This window comes from Megalops cyprinoides, chromosome 12 (assembly GCF_013368585.1).
Source record: "Megalops cyprinoides isolate fMegCyp1 chromosome 12, fMegCyp1.pri, whole genome shotgun sequence".
NCBI classification, from domain to species: Eukaryota; Metazoa; Chordata; class Actinopteri; order Elopiformes; family Megalopidae; genus Megalops; species Megalops cyprinoides.
The window spans coordinates 10945657-10972261 of NC_050594.1; the positions used below are offsets into that span (position 1 = coordinate 10945657).

General features: G+C 41.4%; 1 protein-coding gene across 1 annotated transcript in view; it reads right to left on the bottom strand.

Annotated features, from left to right (window-relative positions):
• Positions 1 to 20243, bottom strand: part of LOC118787205 (kelch-like protein 29) — a 109714-nt gene extending 89471 nt beyond the window's left edge. Inside the window, exons 1-2 of the mRNA XM_036542679.1 lie at positions 19986 to 20243; positions 10571 to 10632 (exon numbers count right to left, since the gene is read on the bottom strand). The gene's annotated coding sequence lies outside the window, so the exon portion shown is untranslated. The remainder of the gene's footprint in view (positions 1 to 10570; positions 10633 to 19985) is intronic.
• Between the last annotated feature and the right edge of the window lie 6362 nt (positions 20244 to 26605).

The window sequence follows — 26605 nt, forward strand, 5'->3', positions numbered from 1 at the left end:
GGGAGAATGTTACCAGACCTGAAAGAGAAAGTCTTTACCATACATGTATAATGTATAGTCTATTTCCTACCTAATGAATATTTTTGCACACCTTTCTCAGGAATTCCCATAGCTCAACATACTAAGCTTATGCAAGAGACAACATCCACACCTCTGAAGGGCACCAAGATAGGCCTTCAACACTTAAATACAGCCCAATTAAAGCTGATATTTACAATATTGTGTACATGCTAACGTCATGTAGGAAGGTCAGTAATTAAACCCAGATGAAAAGGCCACATTGTGTCAAGCCAAAGGCAAAATGTTTGCATTTTTAAACTAAGGCTGTGACCAGAATGAAAACAAATCTCAAAGATTGGATTGATGTTGTTTTAAAATGCTCCCATCTTGCTCACGCAGTAGATTCATAACATCGTACTCTAAATGTAGTATCTTACTCATACAAATGTTGGTCTTATCTGTTGTTGCAGCACTGTCTGTCTTTAGGAAATTGCTTTGCAACCAATAAGCTGTCCTTGCATAAGCACAAACTGACAAGATCTTCCCATCCCTCAGATTTGGTTTAATGCATTTTCAGTCTCCAATATTTCATACAACATTTCATCCAGACCTGACAACTGCCCTTACACAACACCAGACCATCAGCATGTGAGTAGAAAGTAGAAAATGAACAAATTAGCAAATGGATGAGGAAGACCATGGTCTAAACACTGCACCTTTCGATGCTTCAAGTGGTAGAGGGAGTGTTTGAGTGCACAATAGCAAAGACAGTAGTGCTACTCCTCTTGGCAAGAGCACATTAGAGCAGTCTCCTACTGCTCTCCGAGAGAGATGTCCTTTTCATCTTTGCAAGACATTGCTAACAGGAGAGGGGAGCGGGGTGGTGTAGTGAGGTCTTGACAAGCAACCAGAAAAATTGTGGATTTTAATCCCAAATGAGTAAATCAGTAATGAGACTTTTGGTTCAAATATGAGCCCTGATATTTCTCTAGCTTCAACTATCATGCTTTTGTAGATCCAGAGCTTATGATTTTGTATTCTCTCATACCTCGTCATAACATGTGTCAAGTAGAAATGTGAAGTAGTGTACAAAGATCCTTATAACCAGATAGCCGTATAAATTCAAATCCCAGATTGTTCTACCCTTAAGCAAAGTGCTTAATATGGTGAGGTTCTTCATTAAATAACTGCCATAAAATGAATGACATCAAATCTGTGAGGTATATAAGTTACCTTGGATAAGGATTTCCGATTACTGAGCCAATAATGCTACAGCTGCTACAATGAGATATCACCTTGAGACAGGCGCTGCAACAGTGATTAAACTTGTGGGCACTCAATGATCATCCTGAATGCAATTTCCACTGCAACCACAGTCCCACCTGACCAGCATCAGATTATTCTCTGGGGCTCCCTCTTAGTCTGAAACATCTTCCTCTACTCTCGCCTCAGATGAGATGAGATATCAGAGATTCAGTACAGAGATCGAAGGCATACCCTGCACTGGTCATGTTTACTGTTCAATAATAAGTATTCCCATTCAGGTGATAAAGAGCGCTCTCAACCAAAAGATGGAAATCATTCTGCTCTCTGTAAGTAACATATGCTCTAGCAGTTACAGCATGCTCCTCTGCTGAATAACAAACCAGCATTAATGTGTCACCAGGCTTGCAGATTTTCATGTTGACAGTTACAACGGAACCCGCTAAAACTATCAACCACCCCGGTTGAGACTGCAGAAACCTGCAGTCTAAGCAGTTACATTCAACCAAAGGGAAATTAATGCGTTTACACATTCCAAACAACTAAGATGCTGTTAATTCATGACCACAGCCAGGGCATGGGTAAAAAACCACAGTGCTCAAGAAGTAAATAATCAAGCACACTGATAGAACACCTAGAGAAGGTGAGGGAGACACAAGAGTGTTAGAACAGATGATTAAGCAGGACTGAATCAATATGCATTTCAGCACCATAATCTATCCCTGCTGTCTGTCATTAGCAGCACAACTTCTATAATGGAGTACATGTTACAACAGAATTACTTATCTTACATAAGACTCCCCTTTCGTATGATGACATTTAGAACCAGTCATCACCCATAATGAAATACTCCAGATCGCATTAAGCCCTTCGTGCGAGGGGAATAATAAGTGTTTCCATTATATGATAAGGAAAGCAGAAAGCCAGTTATATCACATGGCTATTAACAATGCTCAATCGTACCATGAATCCAAAAATTTCTGAGTATAATCTTGAGACCTCCACGCAATTAATATGTCTATGAGGAATTTTTTAAAAAAAGTATTTCTCCCTTGCCGATTCTTCAGTAAATATCGGAAATAGCACAGACAAATGCAGTCTGCTCTGACAAGCTTCACTGTGTAGCCAGCTCTCAAACTGCAAATCTCTGTAATTGGTGCAAATTCTGAAGCGGTCATCTCCGATGAATGAGCGAAACTCAGACGCAGCCCGTTCCAGTCTGGAACCAGCCTTCCTGTAGAGTGGGTGACAGCTACAGTGGCTTTGCAGCTCCAGTTCTCTCCTTTCCACAAATATCAGTAATTATATAGAGAGTATAAATGTCTCTTTATGGCAAAAACGCAAAATGTGCAAGCCCATGCTGCCAGTTATATTCACATAATTACTGCAGTGTTTCATAACATTAGTTATTTGTGTGGAAATCAACTGAGGACCAATTAAACAAATGATCACAAAAATAATTTAAAGACAGGGTCAGACACTTGCAAGACTACCAAAAAAACAACTCAATTACAGTTTACACAGGAAATCAAGTACTCATTGACATCTTCAGTCCAGTAAATTAAATAATGTCCATTTTAGTTGATCAGGGGAAAACAAGGCTTGGTGAATGTAACAATGACCAGTTCAGCAAGTCAAGAAAAAACATCTCTGAGTTCACTGAGTTTAAGAATGTCCAATCAGACACTGGTCAGTATAGCCCTGCTCTGTCCCTTCCACACTGACTTGCATAGCTGATGTTTTGTTTCTGAATTCCTGATTTTTAAGCTTCATAAACATTTCTGATGTTTGCAATGGCTTCTTTCTACATCAGGTAGGGGGACAATATTTACTACCAAAATGGCAACTCATAAAAGTATGTATTTAATGGGATTTGAAATAGAAACTGAAGTACAATCTAAACTGAATTCTAAAACATACTACAACAAGACAACATAGTGATTCAAAGACAAGGGTAAAACATCAGCAACGATGTGGTGTAGTGTTCCACCCTATACTCATTGGTGATACAGTGTTTCATCCTGTACTCGGTGACATAGTAGTCCATTGTGTATTCAGTACTGATGTAGGTTCCATTGTGTACTCAGTGCTGATATAGTGTTCCATCCTGTACTCATTACTGACATAGTGTTCCATTTTGTACTCAGACCTGATAATAGTGTAGTATTCTTTACTCTTTGCTGATATAATGCTACATCCTGTTCTCAGTGCTAATACCACACCTAATCTCCTATTGCAATATAACTTAATAAAATTCAACACTTCTACATTGTTACCAGATGTGTTAAATAGCCATAAAAATTGTCTGGTTTGATGTGACAGTGAAAGCGTTCAGCATGCCTTTATCCCACTGTGGCTGTGTCTCTGTGTGCTCATCCTCATTAACCGCTGCAGATCGTTGTACTATAGGGGTTTCAAAGCAAGATCAATACTGACATATATATTTCTTACTGCTTCATCATTTCTGCATTTATTCAGTGACAAATTTAGACAAATGCTGACGGGTATGATGAGGATTGAAAATAGCAGTCCCTAACTGTGGAGCTGAATGTACTGTATTAATTAGCGTTTCCCAAGAGAAGCTCCTGCCAAGCTGAAATTGGAAAGTAACGTGCATAATTCCACAGGACTGCGAGAGAAACTCAAAGCTGCATACAGCATGATGGCACGACATATGCCTCCACACATAAATGCCAGAAAATCTAAATCCCCAGCTGTTAAGGCACCGTGAATGCCCAACACTGGGGTCCAGCGAGAATTTCCATTCCAGAAAACAGAGATTGGGGACATTTGTGTTAAATGATTTTGTTTCTCAAACTGAATGTATTGTTTTTGGACTAACTGGGATATCAGGCCATACTGTTTCAGAGAGTGCAGCACAGACGGTACTGGTTTATACCAAAAGCAGCATGGAGGATCCTGGTCTATTCTGTGAGTACAGCACAGGCAGTACTACTGAGTGCAGCACAAACAGTACAGGTTTGTTCTGAGTGGAGCATAGAGTACAGGTTTACAGAGTTCAGCAGAGACAGTACTGGTTTATACAGAGTTAAACACTGGAACTAGTTTAGACTAGACTCTTCATTCAGCACACACTCCATAGCAAACCTGAAAATGCAAACAAATGATCCTAAACAAAATAAAGCCATCGGTTTGGAGATTAAACATTAAACGTATCATGAAACATTGCAATGAACTCATTTTGACTTGACACCACAAGGCAGAGCAGAGCCCCCCACAACAGTCTGTTGTATGAGAAGCTTTCAACTGTTTTACTACTGATTTCAGCTGTAAAATCTTTCAAAAACAGGAACCTCAGGAATCCATTCCAAAAACATCTGCCTCTTAAGTCTGCACTGTGCAAAATTTCAGCTCAATATTTTTATATAGGAACCTTTTTCATCCAATTCCACAAAATAAAATACTGGGGCTTTATATACTATACAATATGCAACCCCCTCCTTATGGTATACTGCCCTTTTACAGTCTCGGGTTGGTAATTGGTGATTAAGGGGGTTGGATTTACGTTTTGATACCGCCTGGATAAACATTCCATTTTTTCCCCCCACCTCATTCCCCAGAGCTGACACGCCGGCGGCTCGGATTTGAGGCAAACCCAACCGAGGAGAGACAATGAACCCACACAGGTCTGGGTCGCGGTGATGCCTCCCTGCCAGCAGGCATACCTGCAAAACCATTTCAACATGAAGGCTTTTCCAGCTGCTTCACAGAGCCCTTTCAACAAGGAGCCGGATTTTCTGTCAAAGGGGCCGCGGGGACGGCCCCCGTGCTCCATTAAGCCAGAGCGCCGGTGGCGAATCAAACCCCACGCCCAGCTCTTCCCACGGCCTCCGCTCCGCTCCCTGCCGCTCCCGGCCACCCTCCCCTCGCCCCTTTAGCCAGCCCAGCTCTGCAGAGAGGACCTGGCCCGCACAGCTGATGACACGTAACAGGCCCCACCAACCCCGCTCATTAAACCTCGCCAGCCCGCAGGTAGCCGAGCGAAAATCCCTCTCCCCGAAGGTGGAATAAAAGATGATAGAGAAGAGACGTGCGCTGGATGGTACTGAGCTTTTTTTTTTTTTCGGACAAAGCGTGTATGATGTCTGATACGCTGCGCTGTGTAGACGTAAGGATGTGGACAAAGCACATATGCTGACTGGAGTTGTGCTGTTTGTGCGTACTGGGTAGAACATGCATGACGGCTGCTTCTTCACTGAAGCAGCACTCACTGATCTCATTCCCCCCCATAATGTTAGAAAGCGCTGACACCACATTGCACCTGTGTGTTTGACCTACTTTCGGAAAACGCTTCAATAGCATTAGCAAAAGCAATTAACCTTTCAGACAGCTGTCAGTTCCTCAGAGCGAGAAAGGTATAAAAATATGTCCCTGAAATTGGTATTGATTTTGTAGTAAAACAAGAGTATGAACCACAAATTGGTTGTTGACTTCAGAACAAAGGAAAAAGAAATGTTCAAAGGTATACAATCAGCACCGAGTGAATGGGCACCAATCCAAGCTTGAATATACAAAAGAGAAGCAATATGCAGTACTTAACTGACAAATTACACATATCAATAAGAGAATTTCAAAAGCTGTGATGAAGGTAAGGGTATCCATACAGCTAGGAAAAGGCTAGCGAAAGAAACCTGCTCTTCCTCCGTGGGTTATAGTGTAAGCCGAGCAAAACTGCCCATCCATACAACAGCCGAGTGTGGCTTTCAAAGCATGATGAAAGGCCTGACATGGCAAGCTGTATATATTCCTGCTCAGAGAGAGATCACACAGAGCATTAATGCAGCCATGATCTCTAATATCACACCAAACCTGCCACCCCCTCAACACAGACTCCTGCAGAAGGACGGTAGCTGTGTGACATAGGATGCTTTGATGATGCTTCACTTAGAGATGTGTTTCATTTGGGACATCAAACACGGTGCATCAAATAGTTTTATAGATAAAAGGTCACATACCTAATGATTATTTTTCCAGTATTCCCTCTGAAATGAATAGAAGATATTTGGAATTAACTTGGTGGGTGGAGCACAGGACCATGCAATCATACCTTCCATTATTACCTCTTCCATTATTACATCAAGAAATCAACCAATTGCGCCCAGCAGAGAGAGAGCCACCTCCTTAAAGCATTTTTTTTTTTAAATCCACTTGCCAGTCGATGTTAAATAAATCCATTTTCTCACAGGGAAAGCAGGGAGTAAATGTAGGAGTCATATCTGAGGGAGATAACACACTGTAGATTGCAGATATAGGGATGGGCTCCTCCCTTAGACATACTGGGCTACTTTAGCATCAGTGCTCAACACATTATGCGTGTCTCCAAAACTACAGACTCACAGACACATTCAGGTTAACACATTAAGAACGATGGGCAGCTCCCACTATATATCAGCTCACAAAATTGGGCCAGCAGACTGAATTCAAAAACATAAGAACACAAAAAAAATTCCCACAAATTACCATAATATACAAAACTGTCATTTGCATTAACTACACTGCATTCTGGAAAGCACCCTTAGTTATAGTTACTGATTACAGCCAATCACGAATAGAAGGAAACGCACTTCAAGGACATGAGGGATTCCACACGCCACAGATTTATCCTTGGCTGCCGTTAAAGGACTGAGGGTAAAAACGGTGTGGGTTTTCATCGAGAGCTAATCCTTATATCATGCTACACATAGAACTGTGAGCTGCTCTGAGACAGCACAGCTTGAACACATCTTTTCCTTCCAACACTGTCACTCCAGGAGAATCTTCTGTTCTGCCTTTTTTTTGTGTTATATCTGCTACAACTTGCACCGCTTCTGTGAAATTCGCCCGGGAAGTGCTACATCTTTAATTGAATTCGATTACTGTGGTCGAGCCCTTATTAGAAAGAGCACTGCAAGGGCTGAAAACTCGTGATCTCCGCGCACCGCGCCGGAGCATTATGAATAAGCACTTTACTGGAACTTAAATCCAGCAGTTCGGAGTTATACACTCCTAGTGTTAAAAGAACAGCGCCAGACAGCATCACTGCTTCCAGCTCCACAGGCGATGGCGCTGACCCAGGGCTGTGTTCTAGCGCTCCCAGTGAGGGGTTTACACAGCGATAACACTGTACAGCAGCTCTGCTTTCATCCCGCCAGCGCCGCTTCCCAAGCTTACACCTAATATCTCCACACTCCTCAAAGTGTCATTTTAAAACTGTAATCGAGGGAGCTGTGCACATGCTCTGAGAATTGTTGACTTTGAGTCTGACAGTGTTAAGCTGCCCGAGGTGAATTTGCTGCGCGACAGCTTGTGTTGACAGAGAGGATTTGATTGAGTCATGCCATATTTCTGTAGCGCGACCAACCTGCGCTCAAGGCTGGAGCGGAATACAGCACAGCATATTCACTTTGCAGTCAGCCTTCATAACTGACCGACCTGAGAAACTTGCTCAGCCATCAGCCTTCCAGACTGACCCACTCTGCCGTCAGACTTTACGACCAACCCGCTCCACCATCAGCCTTCATGACTGAACCGCTCTGCCCTCAGCCTTCTGAACCAACCTGCTCTGCCCTCAGCCTTCATGACTGACCCGCTCTGCAATCAGCCTTCATGACTGACCTACTCCACCATCAGCCTTCATGACCGACAAACTCGACACACACATAGCAAGAGTGGACTCGTGAACATGTATGGGCTCAAAATAACGCAATTACAAAAACAAAGCAGTGCACTTCTGGAGGCTTTGCATGTATTATATTCCAAACCCCACTGATGCTAGTACATGCTACCAAGTGGAAAAAGTCAATCAGCTGGGCCACAGCTCCTGACTGGATTTTTATTGTCATGATTTGGATGGCTGGATTCAGCTACAGGACCTTACTGTGTAAGATGCCACCCCCTCTGGTGTCTCTTGATCATTGCTGATGCACTTCCCTTGCCTCCACGCGCTCATTTGCAATGCAGGAGGAAATAAACATTACCAAAACATCTCTGAAAGACAAGAAAACGCCTCCAGCAGCATACTGTGCCACTGTGTCATTATACACTTACCCTCTGAGTTTTGCTTAGCAGGAGATTTAAAGAGCAGATAACTTACGCTTTAGCACTGTTTTTCCCTTATTCAGCTTCAAGTGGAACAAAAAAAAAAATCCCAAAGCAGAAAAAAAGAGGCAGTCGGTGAACAAAGATTAGGCCTTTCGATCAGCAGATACCTCACTACAGGGGGGAGGAAGTCACATCACCCTTGAATGACAGGTGTTGCCATATGGTGAAAAAACCAATGGTGCAAACGTGGGGGTGGGGAGTGAAAATCCTTCCAAAATCCTGCCGCTACCTCTAAACCAGGAGACAATTCCTCAACCCTGTGACCTCTCGTTGCCCTAGTGACCACACCTCTACACTCAGCTTCCTGAAATATGTTGGCAGGATGAATATTGTACTTACTGTGATTGACTTTCCCCCTCCGCAAACCTCTGGAAACATCTGTGGTACAATTCTCTTCTGGCTGTAAGCTCAAATTGCTGCACATCACAAAAGAACAGATCTTTTAAGTACAGCTCTAAAGACTCAGAACTAAAGACTTAGCACAGCCCTACAGACGACTTACGCGGGTAAAGAGCACACTGTGCATTTGGCTCACACAGCTAAACCATGCATGAGATGTCATGGTGACCTGGTAGTGTGACAGAGCTGGGCGTCTCTCAGGATCTCTCTAAATCTCACGAGTTGTCTCTCACAGTCTCTCCCAATCTTGTGGTGATCTCCCCTCCTCATTTTACACACACTCATGAAAAGGATTTGCACAGTGTTCAATACCGTCACAGCAACCGTGGAGCAGTTCAATCAGAGCTCATTAATCACGAGTAAGACCATACACTCTGCCATACTTCCTGTTCCTGAATAAGGGTTTCTGAGGCTGCTTGAGGATTCCAATAACAAATGCTCTATGTGAATATTCATGAGCAGACGGGCCTGGAACCCATTTTTGTTCTGAAGGGTGGGCTGTTTTATACAGATTTCTACAGTGATTACAGTGAGTCTAACAAGTAGCAACTAGCGAGTGTTCATGAGCAGCAACCTGAACCAGAATGCTTTAGGTTCAAAATTGCTTGGAAGACACTCTCACTCTTCCCCTTCATTCTGAAAAAGTATCTCTGGTTTGATGCAAAGAGAAACGATAGAACATCTTAAAGTCATGCTTTGTTGCCTGGTGAAATCTCCTTGCCCTAAAAGGATAAGTCTGATTCAATAATCAAAGACAGTATCAAATGCTGCAACTTCCCAACTGTAATCAAGAGCTGGGCTTCATTACAAGTTCTAAATAATGCTGACATTCAACTTCAGTATTAATACCCCAGGTCAATCACCTAAAGTACAGAAAACCCCTTTCACAAGATGGGTACCCAGCTTCCCACCTCTGTGCATGTTGGTTATAATACTGTTAATGTTGCACTGTCCATATACAGCTGTACAGCTCTGCAGTTCTTCTGCTGTGATGTAAATGATTACCAAACTAGCGTAATATTTAGCCCTCCATGGAAAGTAGTTGAAGGAAAACCTCTAAAATGGGCTTTTTATCTGGCAACATATGAAATGGAGAACTTCAAATAATTAACCCTACATGGAAAATTCTTGTGCAACAGAATCTGCTTTTTAAAATCTATCAATATTTTTACAGGACACATATTACATGCTAATTATCAGTCATGTACCGGTAGTAGTAGGTATTAGCATTATCATTGCAGGATAGTAATAATAACTGCATTGCTTTTGTTGCTGTCGTACTGATGAAAATAATTAAATACTGTATTGTACTGATAAACTACATTTATGTAATCTGCATTCATATAAATCTATTAGATCTAAACTAAAATGAAACTGCCACAGAGCCATACACACATACATTCTACCTCAACCTTGCTTACTCCAGAAGAATAAAATATTTTTCAACAGCAATGGTAGTTAATATGTCAAAAAACTTTATACTAGTGTAGCAAAATATTACTTCCAGCAGACATAAAGCAGTCCTTTCATAACAAACCAGGAACAATGAGCCTTAACTGACATTAAGAATGTGTTATGGCAGCAGCATCCAGGATTTAGTGTTGCAGAAAGAGGCATGACAGCAAGAATATTATCATTGCCACTGGTCTGTGGAAACTCCAAGCTGTGCACAGGCCAAAACCTTTCACCATGAATACTGCAGCAATTTAAACCATTTCTGCCCTGCAATCAAACTGCACTTTACAGACCAGCCTACAGTTACTGGAGGTCTGTAACTAAGCCCAACATTCATTCACTGTGAACCTACCTTGCACAGTCCCTGGTGAACAATGGTGATGCACATCACAACTGGGAAGTCTGTCAATGCTCCTGTGAAAAACAGAAACACGTGTATTAGCAGCTGGTGGGGAAAACAGTGAAAACATACAGGTGCACTTCAGTGAAAACCCATACACCTCTGCTTAGTAAGCTGTTGTGAATAAGACTGTTTGCAAAATGAATAAATGTAAATGTAAATACCAAAAGGAGATTTTTTTAATGCACTGAGGTTAAGCAATCAGAAGCAGCTGTCATTTCACCTCAGCTTGGGATGGGGTAGCTGGATAACTTCCAATCATTGACCTATAGGAGCCTTTTACCACCTTTATCCTAATTACAAAAATGATTAAAAATGGCACACCTTTAAGATATTCTGCTGCAATATTCTGATGATGTTTTATGACTTTGCCTTTAGTGGTTCAGTTTTGGGGCACAAATGGGGGAGATTTAGGAGGTCTAAAGCATATTAAAAAAAAAAAAAAAAAAAAAAAAACTGCTGTGAACTTCCCAGGCAGAATCATATTTCAAAAGCAAATGGACAGGTCTGGGGGCCAAACGAATGTCACCTAAAACCCATCATTAATGAACATTTTCCTGCAACTTAGAACTCCTTTGACATAATTTTCTGAAAAAAAAAAAAAAAAATTCAGCAGCCTTGCAAATCAGCATCTGATTGGTAGGAAAAAATAAAGGCATGTGTTAGAAATACCATTGCATCTATACCACTATCCATTACTAAAGCAGTGCTATTATAACTACTGTATGCTAATATACTAACACTACCACACCACTAAACGGTAAACCGTATATTATTATACCCATACAACTACATAGTCCCAAAACTGTGTGTGTGGGGGGGTAGCGGTGGAATCAGGACACATTCTGTCTGAAAAGCAATGCTGAAAATTATGACTCTCCTTGATGAAAGCACCATTATGTTTTAAGATCAACATAAGAATATTAATATAAGAATACAAGAACCAATTCCATCACTGCCCATCAAACATGGTAGAAATGTTATCAACTCCATAATCTCCATAACCTCCATAACCATACGCTTCTACCGCCCTGAGGGTCTGATACCATACTACTGAATGCAGCAGCGGCTGAGGGAGGTTGTGCACACACAGTGCCACACCGGGGCTCTCCGAATCCGCAAGAGAAACTCAGCGATTGTAACACCCATCACGGCCAGGATCTACAGGAGAGGCTGCACACTCATTACTATTACAGGAGAATCAGCAGGAGACTCAACTGAAGCATTTTTAATTAAGTAACCTGCTTATGGCAGGCAGTTTGGGATTGTTTTAATCAAATTCTGCTATGCACTCGCATCACTTTCTCTTTTTTTGCACCAAGGTCATGTTAGGATAAATTAGAGATGTTAGAACAGAAGGTATTAATTTTCTGTACATTCAGGTGATGGTGATCCATATACAGTGTGGGCAGTCCTTTAAAAATACTGTTCCAACTGCACCCACTTTGTGTTCACAGGCAGCTGTCAATCACTGCAGGTAATACGATCTCATGTCCCCTAATTACACTAAACATGCTCAGACAGTGCTGTGCTGTGAAGTACACACCACCGTATAGACTGACTTTTTTTTTTTTTTTTTTTTTTTACAGACCAACTGCAAGGCATGTCAACAAGCCTGAAGTTAAAGCAGAAGGATGGATCCAGCTGCCAGGTAAACATGTTCCAGCTGAAGAGGTTATCCACGCTGTGCTTTCTGAAGTGAACACTGTTCCAGATATGAGAACATTATAGTTAACCTCTCACTACCAATTCCAGTGATCAATCTTTCTCCTGACTGTCCAGCACCTTACTTCGAGAAGGATTAAGGCAGAGTTCAATTTCTATGGCGTTTGACTTGATCAGATTGCTTTCCCATCACCAGGGACCAATTTAAGCCCATCTGATACAAGGAGGGAAAATATTAAATATAAGAGTTGACAGGCTCCTATTTGACAAATCTCATAGTTAATGGACAGACCCACTGATATGAAGGCTAACAGGGATTATCTGAAATGTATTTGTGCATTTTCTGTGATCTTCCAGCCATTTTAATTAAATATCCCCATTTTGTTCTTGACTTTTTGACTCTCTCAGCCTTATGCATATCAGTACAGCAGTATTGTACATCATTGGCTTTCCTCCTTCTTAGGAAAAACATGAGGCATTTCTCTATTTTTCATTCTAAAAATTTACCGCAAAAATAAAAAAAATATTACAGCAAGCCACAATGTAAATGATCTCATTTTTTACCTAAATTGACTGGAGCAAATTAGATATATTTGGAAATGTCCAGGTGACTTACCTTGCTAGCTTTCAGCAATTATATACTTCAAACCTTTTAAAATTAGCCATCATTCAATGAAGACTCTGTCCTCATCAGTCCTGCATTTGTGCCTCTTGTTTTTCTTTATCTTGACCTCTGCTGTCTCTATTCACATTTAATTGATGTCTGTTTTTCTTTTAATCTGAATTTCTCTCTACCTGTTCCCCTGCTACGCGCTTAGAGCACAAGGAAACAAAAACTGTGTGAATGAAACATATTTAATGATGAGAACAGGCCATTCTGCCTATAGCTTTAGAGTGCATCTGGCACTGTGTCAAGCCTAGTCTTGAATGCCATGAGTCTCTGCTTCCACTATGAATCACAGTAAGCTATTCCAGGCATTTATAAAAATCAGTGGAAAATTATTCCACTATGCTTGTGTGAAATTGTGTAAAATGTTTGTGTACCTAATCTCCCCTGTGTCCTCTGATGACTGAATAACAGCCAAATAAATAATACTACTACTAATAATATTATAATATTATTATTATTATTATTATTATATTTACACAAACAGCAGTTATTCTTTAACCAACAGTTACCATTTCGCCATTTCTTACGTGCCATAGGGATTTATCTGTCTTTCCTCTGGGATTCATCTGCTGCTGTTTGAGTAAAGCAGATCCCTGGTGTCCATTGCCGACTAGTCATTATTCGGTGCAGAACGGCTTGGGAGTCTCACAGTGATGTCACCTTTGACAGTGATTACGAGGCCAGGGAATCACTCCGGAACTGTCAGAGCAGCTGCTCCAGTTCATCAATGGAGACACACCACAGCCATGGCCTGCAAAATTATTCAATAGTTTCTCAAAATTTCGAGGCAAGGAAATGACTTCACCTGGAAGTGCCATATGAAAAAAATGGTGAGGCCTTTAACACAAAGCCTAGAAGAAAGAGGCTTTTGTCTCCTGCCGTTTCTGTGCAGTGTAGTGTGTCTTCTTGGATGGTAGCTGCAAGGGATTTTTTTTTTTTTGTTTGTCTTTTTTGAGCTAAATCCAGACTGCTCCTGCCCCATTTTCAAAGCAGCTGGAGATAAACCCTTTGCAAAGAGACCCCACCAAGTACCTGAGGCTGCCTTGGGACAGGGCGATGATGGAGCATAAGGAAGCGCAAGGCCATTTCATAGATCTGCATCGGAAACATTAATCAGGGACCGATGATGATCTGCCAGAGCTGAAATGATTCCCTTTCACTGGGAGATCCAGGCACGCAGTGTTAAGACGTGTGAGCTGTGCTGCAGATACAGAGAAGCCTCAGCTGTGGAGCCAGGGTCTCGTTCATCACTGTCAATTTAAAGCCAGCTGCTGCGTGAGGCTTTAAAATGTCCACAGCTTAATACACATACTTCCAATTCTTAATCGCAAGCGAGTGGACCACAGATGAACCTGACACACACTACTACTGGGCTACCACAGAATCATGAAAACTGGGGTTGACATGCCACATTAGGTCTGCAATCTGGGAATATTACTGCGTGTCCCCAGCTCAGGACTCACCAATCAGCAATGATTTCAGCCCCGTACGGTGCCACCCACTGGCCTCTGATGCTGCCCTGAGGCTATAAAGCACTTAGCATACCTCCAGGACACACACACAGGTATTAATCGCTAAGCTTTCTGGCTATTTCTCTTCGCTTATTGTGCTTCAGTTGTTGGTAGTGGAAACTCTTTCCAATGAAATTAAGTCAACAGCTCAAACTCCTCATCGTCCGCTTCAGTGCAACATGTATTTTAGGCTTTGTGCTCACATGTTTTGCACTGTTGACTTTTGTTGTTCATTGCTTCTTGCTGACTAACAGCATCCAGAAAACAGCTGTTCCATCTTAATGAATGGCTATATGTTACTGCCTGTCGGCAGTTCCAAGTTATTTTTTCGTTGACTGTTGGCAGTCCATTACCTCTCCTAAAACTCAACACTGAATAGGACGGAGTAGGTAAAAATTTTGAGCCTGCTTGATACCCACTCACAGCTCATACAAACCAAAAAAAAAAAACAATGATTATTGCTCCTAGCATGTGACAAGCTGAGGTACAATTTCAACATACGTGCATTTTAATTTAGCATGCATCATGGCAAAACCTATGACTAACTCACAACAGGAAATTAAAATAGCTAATGGGGACTAAAATCATTTGTACTAGCCATTCCACAGAAACACAGGCAACTGATTCCTGTTATTTCATGTCAGTATGTAAATAATTGTACTGAGGGCCCATTTCTTCACTGTCTGATTCAAATGCAACTTGACGGAGCTACATGCCACCTACCTCTATGAACATTATGTCAATCATGACTGTTACACTGTACCACAAAAGACAAGGTTATCCAAACATTTATATACATTTTCAAATGGAAATTTGAGAGCCACATATAACATCAATGGTCAACGAACATTTCCATTTGCGATTGCAACCAATAGTAGAGACAATGAAGATCCAAAATACCCAAGTTTACTTTAGGCTACTTGCTAGATACAACAGATATATCATCTATAATAGCTAGCAGCTTCTCTCCAAGATGGCGAAATTAAAACCAGGACCTTATTGCTTGGTGGTGGACTGTTCCCTACAACGTGGAACAAATCTTTCGTCTGAAATTAGAGATTCATTTTCCCAAGGAAAAAGCACAGCTGGATGCATAACAATACTGGCATTTCTACAAAAAATGTGTCCATGAGCTATTTTTGTGACTTACATGAGATACATGAAATTTCACCTGACAAGAGTTTCACTTGTTAACCTACAACCACACAAAAGGTTTAGATGTGACCAACGGAGCACTCATCCCCTCTTTCACACATTGCTTTACAGCAGTGTTTCTCAACCACTGGTTCACGACCTAAAATGGACCATTTTTTGTTAATGTAAATGTACACAGCAGCAGTAAATAAAAGTTTTAAGAAGGAGACTGAACAGAAGTGATATCTAAAGTTGCATCGCAGGACTGTTTTTAATGTTGAGATCAACTGACTAACAGAAAATTTAAGATGGAACAAGGCACCTAATTTTATAGCTAGCTCCTTATTATAACTTGGGTTAGCTGGTTAATTGCCAGCTAGGTAATTATTACATCACTAGGAAGATGGATAAAGAGCCAGATAACTAACTGTGTATTACAGATAGACAGCAAGTTATTGGAAATAGACAAAAAGTTAGCCAATATATCACTGAAGACTGACTTTCAGAGAGAAATATTTAACCAACTTCTCTTCATGTACAGACAAAGAATCCTGGGCTCGCAGACACTGCTCACCGAGTCACCCCATAGTTTCCAACAATGTTTCCAACAACGCAGCTAGAGCTGAAAGTTGGATTTTCCACAACTGTTGATCTGTAAACAAAGTGGAACCAGCGTCACTGCCGGATATAACTTGGCTGATTCACCTGATCTGCCTGCCTCATGCCACAATAAATTAGTGCTGATGATAGATTCAGTTATGGCGACAGTGGCTCCGGAGGTAGAGCAGTTGAATCAGTCGGATCTGGCTCCTCCTGGCAGAATGTCGAAGTGTCCTTGAGCAAGACACTGAACCCTAAACTGCACCTAGTGGCCAGTTTGTATGTTGTATGACAGCCTCTGCCACTGGTGAGGTATAAACCTGTAAAGCTCTATATAAATGTAGTCCATTTACCATTTATGCAGCTCTATATTCACAACAAAATATATATAAACAATAACTATGTAGTTAGGCAATTCATCAGTAAAGCTACATACCCGTGAACACAAGCTGACAGCCTCTGCTTAATGAGTTGCTATCAGATAATCTGTTGCCGCTGTATCAGCCATTTCTGGACAGGGCTGAAACTGACCTGATTGAAAAGACTTGATTCTTGTGCAGCTCAACAGCATCTATCTACTACTACTATCTACTGCTTCATGTTCCGGAGATGCAGGACAGTTTATTTTGTCTAGAAATTCTGTAAAAGCAGTCCAAATGTCCATGGGGGGGCTGATGATGAGTGGGAGCCCAGGGTGATGTTTCTAGTCAAGGTCACTTTGGCTTAACTCTGCTGTGAATTATTCCAGCTGCATGTGAGATGGATGGCCCAGGAGACTGGTACAATTGGTACAGAATGATCCCACAGTGCTTTGTTAATGTAAGAATGGATATACCAGTCTGTGTGTGTAGCTGTGTAGCGGTTCACGTTATTCCAGGTCATGCAAGCAGTGTGTTAGCATACCACCAAAACACAGTGTTCTTGTTAGGACAGCATTAGCATAAAATAAATTGTCAGCAGGCAGATGTGTAAAGCTGTATGTACTGCTTTATTCAACAGCTTTGATGACATTCTTTTTCAGACCCCCCCCCACACACACACACACACATCAAAACACAGAGCTTCCACTCAGTACACCATAAGTTCCTTCTGGTAATTGCTTTGCAATGCGAGTTTCACTTTCAACTCTCAAATTCTATCCAAGGTAAAAACTCCATAAACTTTTCTGTGCGCTGTATTAAACAGACATGTTTTAATTCCATCATACAGAAGATGACTCTTCTCCCATCAGAATTCGCAAGCAGCATCCGAGTGCCGCTTTGGCCATTGAATGTAAAGCATTAAACAGAGGAACAGAAATGGCACATACAAGTACCTCTCCAAACCCAAGCACAGAAACTGAATAATTCATCTGACATGCCGTTTTACTGCAAGCCTTTGAAGACTTTTACAAAATAATTTTCCTGAGCAAAGCATTGTCTAAATTGCTGTTTTGTTGAGCTTCGATTTGCATAATGATTGTTCTGTGTGGAGGGGTTTTTCCCTCCACAGAGGAGCCTGACAGAAGGGCGTTTCTGTTGCTTGTGCATGACTAGCGCTGACACGCGTACACTGCCCATACATCTCAGCCCTCCTGGAAGATGCAGACACAATGACGAAGTACAGAGAAATTGCCACCAACATTCACATGACAGCAGACAACATGGAAAACGCCACGCATCACCTCAACCTCACAAAGGGCAGGGCATACAAATTCATATTTGTTTCAAAAGACAGACCCCCCCCCCCCCCCCCCCCCCAACCTACCCATCTGACTTAATCGCTTAGACCAACCAGGTGTTTTAATCCATTTTCAACTTATTGTACATCACTGCTGTTGACAGGGGAAAACATGCTTGATGGTCTATAAGGCTGAATAGCCCTTTCTATCATTATTTGTTGCTTCAGGCAGTGCTCTATACATTGTGACTCCCTTCTCTCACACCTATTGTCAGTGCATGTTGTTAGCACACAGGCAGATTAAAAGGGACCATGTTTCTCAGGTAAGAGACTGCAACAAAGTCTTAATTTTCAGACTAGCTACTTTCTCAGCCATGATTCCACGACCATTAAAATACCTGAAGTCAGTATGAAAGAGCAGTTCAGACTCTGAAAGAGGCCTTTGGACTCGAAAAATGTGGCGGACTGATTTCTAAATTCAGTTGTTTTTTTTTTTTTTCTTTTTAGCTGGGTGTGTTATTAAAAAGTAGTGGATCCAGTAGCCGAGTGCAGACATGTACCAGACCAGCTACGCTGTGTTTACTCCCAAGCAGTAGGAGGAGGAGGATGCCAAGGACAGGAGGTGCGGACTACTTTGTCCTGTTCTGTTGTTTCTGTATAACAGTAACCTGATCCACGCTATGATATCACCGTCTTTCTCTCCAAAAATATCCATAGTAACAGATACCTCCTCAACTGTAACTGCAGTTTACTGTATGTAATACTGTGTGTGTGTGTGTTAAGAAAAAGTACTAGAGATAGTAGTTTTGATGGAGCTCAATCTTCCTTTTTGTTTGATTCCAATAAATGTATCGGGTTATTAGGGCCAAAAGTTATGTCAGCATGACCAATAATAATAATAACAATAATAATAATAATAATAATAATAATAATAAAAAATTCCACATCACACCAGAAACCCCCCCCCCCCCCCCCCCCCCATACCCGTACACATACGGACACCACTACAATCTCCCCCTGAGGTCTGCTGCTCTTTTACACAATACATTGTGTAATAAATAACCCGTTTAAACTAACAAACGTAACTTCTTAAGTAAGTTTTATAGCTGAAAAAATCTAGTTTAAAGAGGTAAGACGAATGCAATAAATGTGTTGCCACGTACCCTAATATTCAACAAAGTCAAGATAAGTGCTAACTGTGTATTTATAAACACTGCACAGTACTAATAGTGGTAAAATGTCACCGGTGTAACTATTATAATCAAGAACCACGAGAGTTCCACCTACATAAAATGTGCGCGATAACACCAAAGACAAATACATTGCATTGTGAAGTACTAAAGCATTGCAGGTTATACAGCTATTTGCAGAACTCTCCTACCAAGTTAGATAACGTGTGTGGATGAAGACTTCCAGCTGAGATCTGTTTTAATAAAGAATGATTTTTAACGTACGCATGTGGAGTGCACCTTAGATCAAACTCATAAAAAAGGTCTGTCTAGACTAGCTGCTTGGAACCGCCGACTCTAGAGCAAGAAATGTCCAAAAATTGTTACCCATGAAAAACAACAGAATGCATAATGTAAATATTTGCATTTAAAATAAACTAGAAGTTCATAACAACTACTCTACCGTAGCTTTATCAGTACAGCCCAAGTGTCGAAGGCAATTCTGCATATTAAAGCGTTCGTCATCCAATCAAGTAATGCTTAATTACACTTTTTAAAAACGAAAAGACAAACACAGTTGTGGCAGTAACAACGACATAGGGCTCACGGAGACGTGTTTGTCCAATTTCTCCACATTGTTAATGGGCTTAAAGTCTATCTGGGCCATAATTAAAATCACTTTTCCTGAATGCAAGACGATACGCCGCAAACAGCACGCTTTTGGAAAAGACAGCTCTCTGTTACATCCCAAATGTTTAAGATCGAGCGCGTGCGCACAACGGGGACGCACCATTCTGTAAACCCCGCACGAGATGTCAACACACACGGCTCTTACTACACTCGCTTAAAACGCACTGATCACCGGTCTACCTTCGTGGCTATTTTGTGTTACGCGCATGGCTACAAAGTAGCAGTAGCCACTGCTTGCATGAGCTGATGCAAGCAGGTTTCTCACCTACCTGGCTGCTGAAGCTTCGATGTTTGTCCTTGTTTTTCAGCGGCGCTTTAAATGGAATTTTCTCCGTAACACGTAAAACGCAGTTTCATTCCATGCTAAAAAAAGTATGGTTCTGGCTGCAGTAACCTTGCTGTGGTCTGTGAAGAGGTGTCTGCGAATAGGCAAAAGTACTTCGCTCCGGTAATGCACTGTCCGTGGTGTGAATGGTCGCTGATGGATGCCATACAGCGCCTCTTTATTCCCTATTTGATTGGACTCCCTACTCCAGCGAGAGAGGCTGCTCCAGTCCCGATCCGCTCCTCCCCTTTCCGACCCTCTACGCAGAGCATCACAGCGCCCCCTGGTAGTCGTAAAGAAGAACTGCACCCAACGTCAGTCGTGCGCTTGCCAACTGGCTTGGACAACGAGTCGAACAATGGTTAAGGAATCGTACGGGAATGGGAGGTTACTGGCTATCAGGGAGAATATAATAACTCACGTGTGTTTCCTTAGGAGAGCAGTAAAGAGCACTTAAGGGTACAAAAGCTGCTGGAAGAACACAATGTCCAAAGCAGATCGGGCAGGAAGATAAATACAAAGAATAGTATAATGGTATGGTAGACAGATGTGAGAAGATAGCAGCTTGCTACGCATCTCAGCTGGTTGTCACTCAAAACATACGCTAGTGGATTTATATGTACTTATCCATATAATCATATTCAAAGGTATACTCACTATGGTTTTTCTTCCTCATACATATTGTCCCATACTATGCCAAACCAACCAATATGCATGTATTGTACACATTTACTGTATAATGCTTATGGTGATGACAACTGCAATATCATGCATTAAGGTTTTTAAAAAACTAAAAAATTCTGGTTTCTAATTCTAGTTTGTAGCTTCTAATTCTAGGATTCCTGTCATTGCCTGTTATAAATTGTGTATATTTATTGCATGCTGGTCCTGCTGAATGGAGGATTTGGAGGTGTGGGGGTGGTGTTTGGGCTGACAAGAAAGCCTAAACAATAAAGACTATGACAGATGATGCGGCATTGGTGTTTATGCTTGAAAAATACAGGGTGAGTGGTTTAGACTCTTGCACGATTAACTAGCAAAAAAACACCAACACCTCTTTCAGCGGGGTTACATCATTTTATATGACACAATGAATGTCTATTGATTGTAGACAACATCACCTCTCCATGTCAGGTCAGATGGGAACACATAATTTAGTCAAGTGCTCAAATCTCCTCCCACTACTCAGGCCAGATCAGTATTTAAGGGTGATCAGCTTCAAACTCCTGTGCATGTGACGCGTATTAGCTACAATTAGAAAAGCACGACCAGAGCTATTTTAAGCTTTGCTGTGGATGGAAAGTACACAGGAGAGGATAATTGTGTATTGACAAAAGGGCCAGGGAAGGAAAACGCAGGGTGGATCAGCTCTCCCCCAATTTACTCTGACAACTTGAGGTTCTGATTACACTCTCTGCTGACGTGGCTTATAATTTCACAATCCTTAACAAAATGGGTGCCACACGGAGAAATGATGAACGAAAGTGTTTCGCACAATAGCGTGGGCCTCTGCCCTCTTCCTGCTGGGGAGTCTTATTGGTCATTATTGTAACTGTTCCAAGCCTAGCTCAGTGTAGCTGAATGGATAGAGTGCACATTGAACGGTGGGATATCTGTATCTAGGAGAGCAAATTTATAGTGTTTGAGAAATGATCAATGCTTGCTAAAACTGTGGCATACACATGTGCACATCCTCACACACGCACACATACCAGAGCTGGCAGACAGACAGACAGACATGCGCACGTGTGCGCGCGCACACACACACACACACACACACACACACACACACACACATACACACACACTCAATTTACTTATGTTGATTCATGTTATTTCAATACAAAATCATACAAAACAGCCAACAGCCATTGATTCTCATATAATTGTTTACAGACACATTAAAAACACCAGATTTTGAATTGCTAGAAATGAATTGAGGAGATTCTTTAAAGACTAGAGTTTCTTGCAAAGAGCATATGAAGGGTTTTTTAGAGGGAGTAGTCAAGTTCTTACATGTTTAATTGAGGAAGTGTTTTTAGAACCTGTGGAACTTCCAGTTCACGGTTGTGTGACATGTTTAACTGTCCTTGTGGTTGAAGCGTCTCCCCAAACACAGGAAGGTTAAAGGTTCAAAACCCTGAATGAATCATTCCAAAGACTTTAATAATTACCCACCACTTCTCTGTTTGGCACTCAGCCTTATAGAGATGAATTAGAATAATAGAATAGAGCAGAATAATGACTTTTTTGTCCACAAGTGGAAAATTGTCTTTGGCAGAGATCAGGAAAAAAACCATTTTGAGCTTTCATCAATTTCCCACTATTGTCTTTGTCAGAACCCAGCTAAACTGTACAAATTCTGTTCATGCAGGTCCATGACAATTTAGAATAACAATAATTTAAACATAGACAGATAAACAATGTCTGCAAATTGCAATGCACACTGCAATGCTTTTTCATCCACTAATCTGGATGTGGTCAACATGTGGTTTGAAAAGATTTTTTTTTAATCCTTTACAGAAGGATTCTTTTGTGTGCTGTGTATTGTCAGCTTAGTCAAGCCTCCATTTCAGTTAACATAAATCTTGGTTTGGAGGGTAGACCACATGGAGGACAAGTGAACTGACCCTGTGTGCATGGAACATGCTCAGTCCATGGGTACTGAAGGACAACATTGCATAATACTTTGTGCCCCTCAGTTCTTCTTCCACAGATTACTGCCCTTGTAGCATAGTGGTGATGAAATGTGCACGGTGTTTGTAAGCTTTGGTGTCCACTTCTGGTGTTGTGAGCAGGTACAATAAATGGCTCTCCATCAACTGCACAATGAAGGGTTCAAAAAGGAAGACTTCATTTTTCAAGGCCCTTGATCTGTATTTGATATTTAACCAGCAGCTCACTTAATTCTTAGAAGCTCTGCTCATGAATGCGCCATTCCCGTGGAATTTCATGGCCGAAACCCCTGACATCCTTTTCGAAATGTTAATTTCAATTCCACATCTCTTCTTGTCCTTATAGTAACTGTACTCCATCTGTAAGCAACATGTCTTATTTCAGGATCTTCTTTTATGTGTTCTGTAGTCACTGAGAGAACAAACTTTATTTGGAAACTTTGTGACTCTTAGAGTTTAATATAACATAGAAATTAAAAATTCATTTTTTTCTCCTTAAGTCTGACGCGTCATTTCCTTGCATGCACCTCACCCAGTGTGCACACATTCATTTAAACACATGCATGAAAATGTATTAATTTTATGACATATTAATCCTCACCAATCCTCTAACTAACCATCTCTTTTAATACAGAATAGCTCAGACAATTACCAATACACTGTACTCATCTGTAAGTGAAGAACAGCTGTCCTGTTTAAGTGGTTGTTGTTGGCCTGGTGGCAGAGTACTTCTCTGTATAACCGCCCTTTCTAAAGATTGCAGGGCTGTGTTGTGTGGTAGTGATCCTTATAGCATATAGATTAGCTGAGACGGAGGGCCCAGCGATTGCAGGGCTTCTTACAGCCGCAGTGATCTTTATGGCATATGGATTGGCTGAAACGGAGGACCCAGTGACTGCAGTGCTTTTAGCTGTGGTAGTAATCATCACAGCACATGACCTCTATAGCATATTTTCACAGCCATCAATGTGGATGTCTGACCCACTTCTGTTAGCTCTGCATAAGCGTAGAATTCAAAATACATCAAATATCAGTGAATCTGAAAAGAATCTCTGCATAATCAGTGCAATGTGATCACCTAGAGCACAGTCTCCTCCTCACTGATGGGTTGTTGTTAATGGCCCTGGCCTTTGTCTGTCCTTGACTCACCCTTCAAAACCCTGCTGGGCTTCTATAAGGCCCATTTTCCCCCCTAGCAATCAGCATCACTGCTTCTGAATGGGAGTGCTGGGGTGAACAGCGTTAATAAGCGCCTAGTGTCAATGGTAAGTGTGGAGTCTTGGGTGAGCCCAATTAAGTCTGACGTAGCAGGACTGAAGCAGAGGAAGGTCACGTCACGTTGCACGTTTGTTGGTCTCAATCTGGCTGACGAACAAAGATAAATAACTGTCCTCGCAGCAGCAGGAGGAGGGGAACTTCTGGTTTTCACACCACTCCTGATTTTAATCTCCTCAGCCCTATTTGGATGGCCGGTTTAGGTCTGTTCTGTACTTTAAAAACTCGACCTGCATTCTTATGTGCTCCTAGCAGCACAACGCCAGCCCCCCACACCTCCAAAGTGGGAGACCTGCCTGTGGCGTACATCCTTAAGGTGTTCCACTCTGCATTTAAGATCTCTGAGTTTAAAAAAAGTGTTAAAATACCAAAATTGTCCAAAACAGGCACAAACAGGACATTGGAGCACAGAGCAGGCAGACTCACAAGGACAGAGAGATGGAGAAAATAAACTAAGAAGCATAAATGGCTGGAGAGATTTTAGAAGAAGAGACAATTAACACTGCTGCCTGCTATTGTGGCAGGGCCTTCAGCATAGTCCTAAATTAGCACTGCAAAATTACTCCAAATCTACTCCAGCATCACTGGCAGAAAAATTGCAGTGTTACCATGGTAATACAGAGCTGTCTCTCACTGCTCTAGAAAGAAGAAAGATCCAGGGAACAAAAAATCAAATGAAAATAATGATTAATACTCTTAGCTGTATTTGACAGCTGACAGAAGTGTGATAGATTGCCACATTGCAGTACAGTATGCATGGGGGAGGAAACCATCTCATTTGCTAGGAAAGAAGCGTTTGGATGTTGGTTTGAGATGAATACCCATTTCAAGCAGCAGAGAGACAAAGAGGAGATTGCAGGTTTGAATCCCAGATGAAACACTGTTGATGATCCCATGAGGAAAACAGCTTTACCACAGTAAACATCCAGCAGTGCCTATCAGCAAGAACATAAGCTCTGTAAGTCATCTTGAGCGGACCACATACTAAACTTCATTCATAGTAACAACAATAATGCAATGCTTTTACATTTTTACATTTAAGTATGAGGTGTTTCTCCAGCATTACCAGCCCTACCATATTTCTTTGTCTTTAAAACTGTTGTGTTTTTGTTTGGTTTTTTACATTCATGAGCACCATCTACTGGTAAAAAATGTGTCACTGCAGAGTGGGAGATAGTACAGGCCAAAACACCAGGCCCTTGCTTTACTGCTCTCTCTTATTTTGTGAACAGATTCCCACTTATAAAATTGCCATAAGTCAGCTTGTTGGACCATAAGAATGTCTTTCCCATAGTTAACAGGAACTTTTAAATACTTTATAACATCAATGGTTTGTGAGTCTTACACTGTAGTGTATCAGGTTTTCATCTGAACACTGTCCCTAGCAGACAGGTGGTTTATCTTGGAGAAGGCTGCAGGAACCAGTCATTCATAGCAATATGCACATTAATATGTGCTTTGACAAAAAAAAGTGTTTTTGGCAGTCTGTGTCTTTTACTTTGTCTAATAAAAAAACAAACCATTCTCTTTATTTTTGTTTTAGGTTTGGATATCCTGGCTTCAGAAAGTCTGGGTTACACCATATTGCTCATATTTGCAAAATTGCATATTGCTCAGTTTCTCATGATTGTATAATGTGAAACCATGCAGATCCACTGTCTGTCAGGATTACTTTATTATCATTATCCTAAGTCTAAGGACCCCTACAGCTTGGCATTAGTGCCATTATAATACTATGTCCTTAAGTCCAAAGGTTGCTTTGCACAGGCAGTGCTTCCTAACCAAACAACCTGCATATTTTGAGAAATGCTCCCTGAAACATTTTTTTTCTGTAGCAATAAATCAGCTAGCTAACCAAATATCTGGAAAACCGTAGCTAGAGGCAAGTTAATGGTGTACATATTTATTAAAAGTCATTGACAGCCACCTGTACCAAAGGGTTTTTAGTATTTTTCAGCTTTTGCTGACAGGAAACAAGACAGCCATACTGTAGAACCCTTCAGCTCATATTTTACTAGTATGGTCATTATATTTGTGCCTCAGTCATTTGTGTATTTTTACCTTTAAAAATCCACCAACGGGCAGCACTTAGCCCATAAGGGTTACTTAACATTGATCTCTCTTGCACACACCACTTTACAACTTTTGCCTGGCTGCAGCCATGGAAACCACCATACCAATGTTTTACTGGAGAGAAGGGACACTGGTCAGACATACGGCCACGTGTATGTGCAGACATATGAGTCTAGGATATTACACTCATCTTCCAATGTGCTAGACAACACTGACTCATCCAATAGACCCTGACAAAGGTCTATTCCAGCTAAAGGAAACAGCAGAAAGCACTGAATGTTTCATCGTCTGGATTCTACCTGAAAATCTGTTCAAGTTGGAAACTGTGCACAAGTATGTGCTTTTGTGCTTCATGTGGTTTATCTAGGGCCATTAATGGCAGTACATTCAGCATTTTACAACATGCCTTAAGCGCTCCATACTGCTGTGCAAGGTTGTACCATGTTTGCGTGTTTGCAGACTACAGCATTTCTCCTTACAGGGTCTTTAATCCCTGGCTTCTACAAAGCTGTGATATGGAGGGACAAACATAATCAAAGTC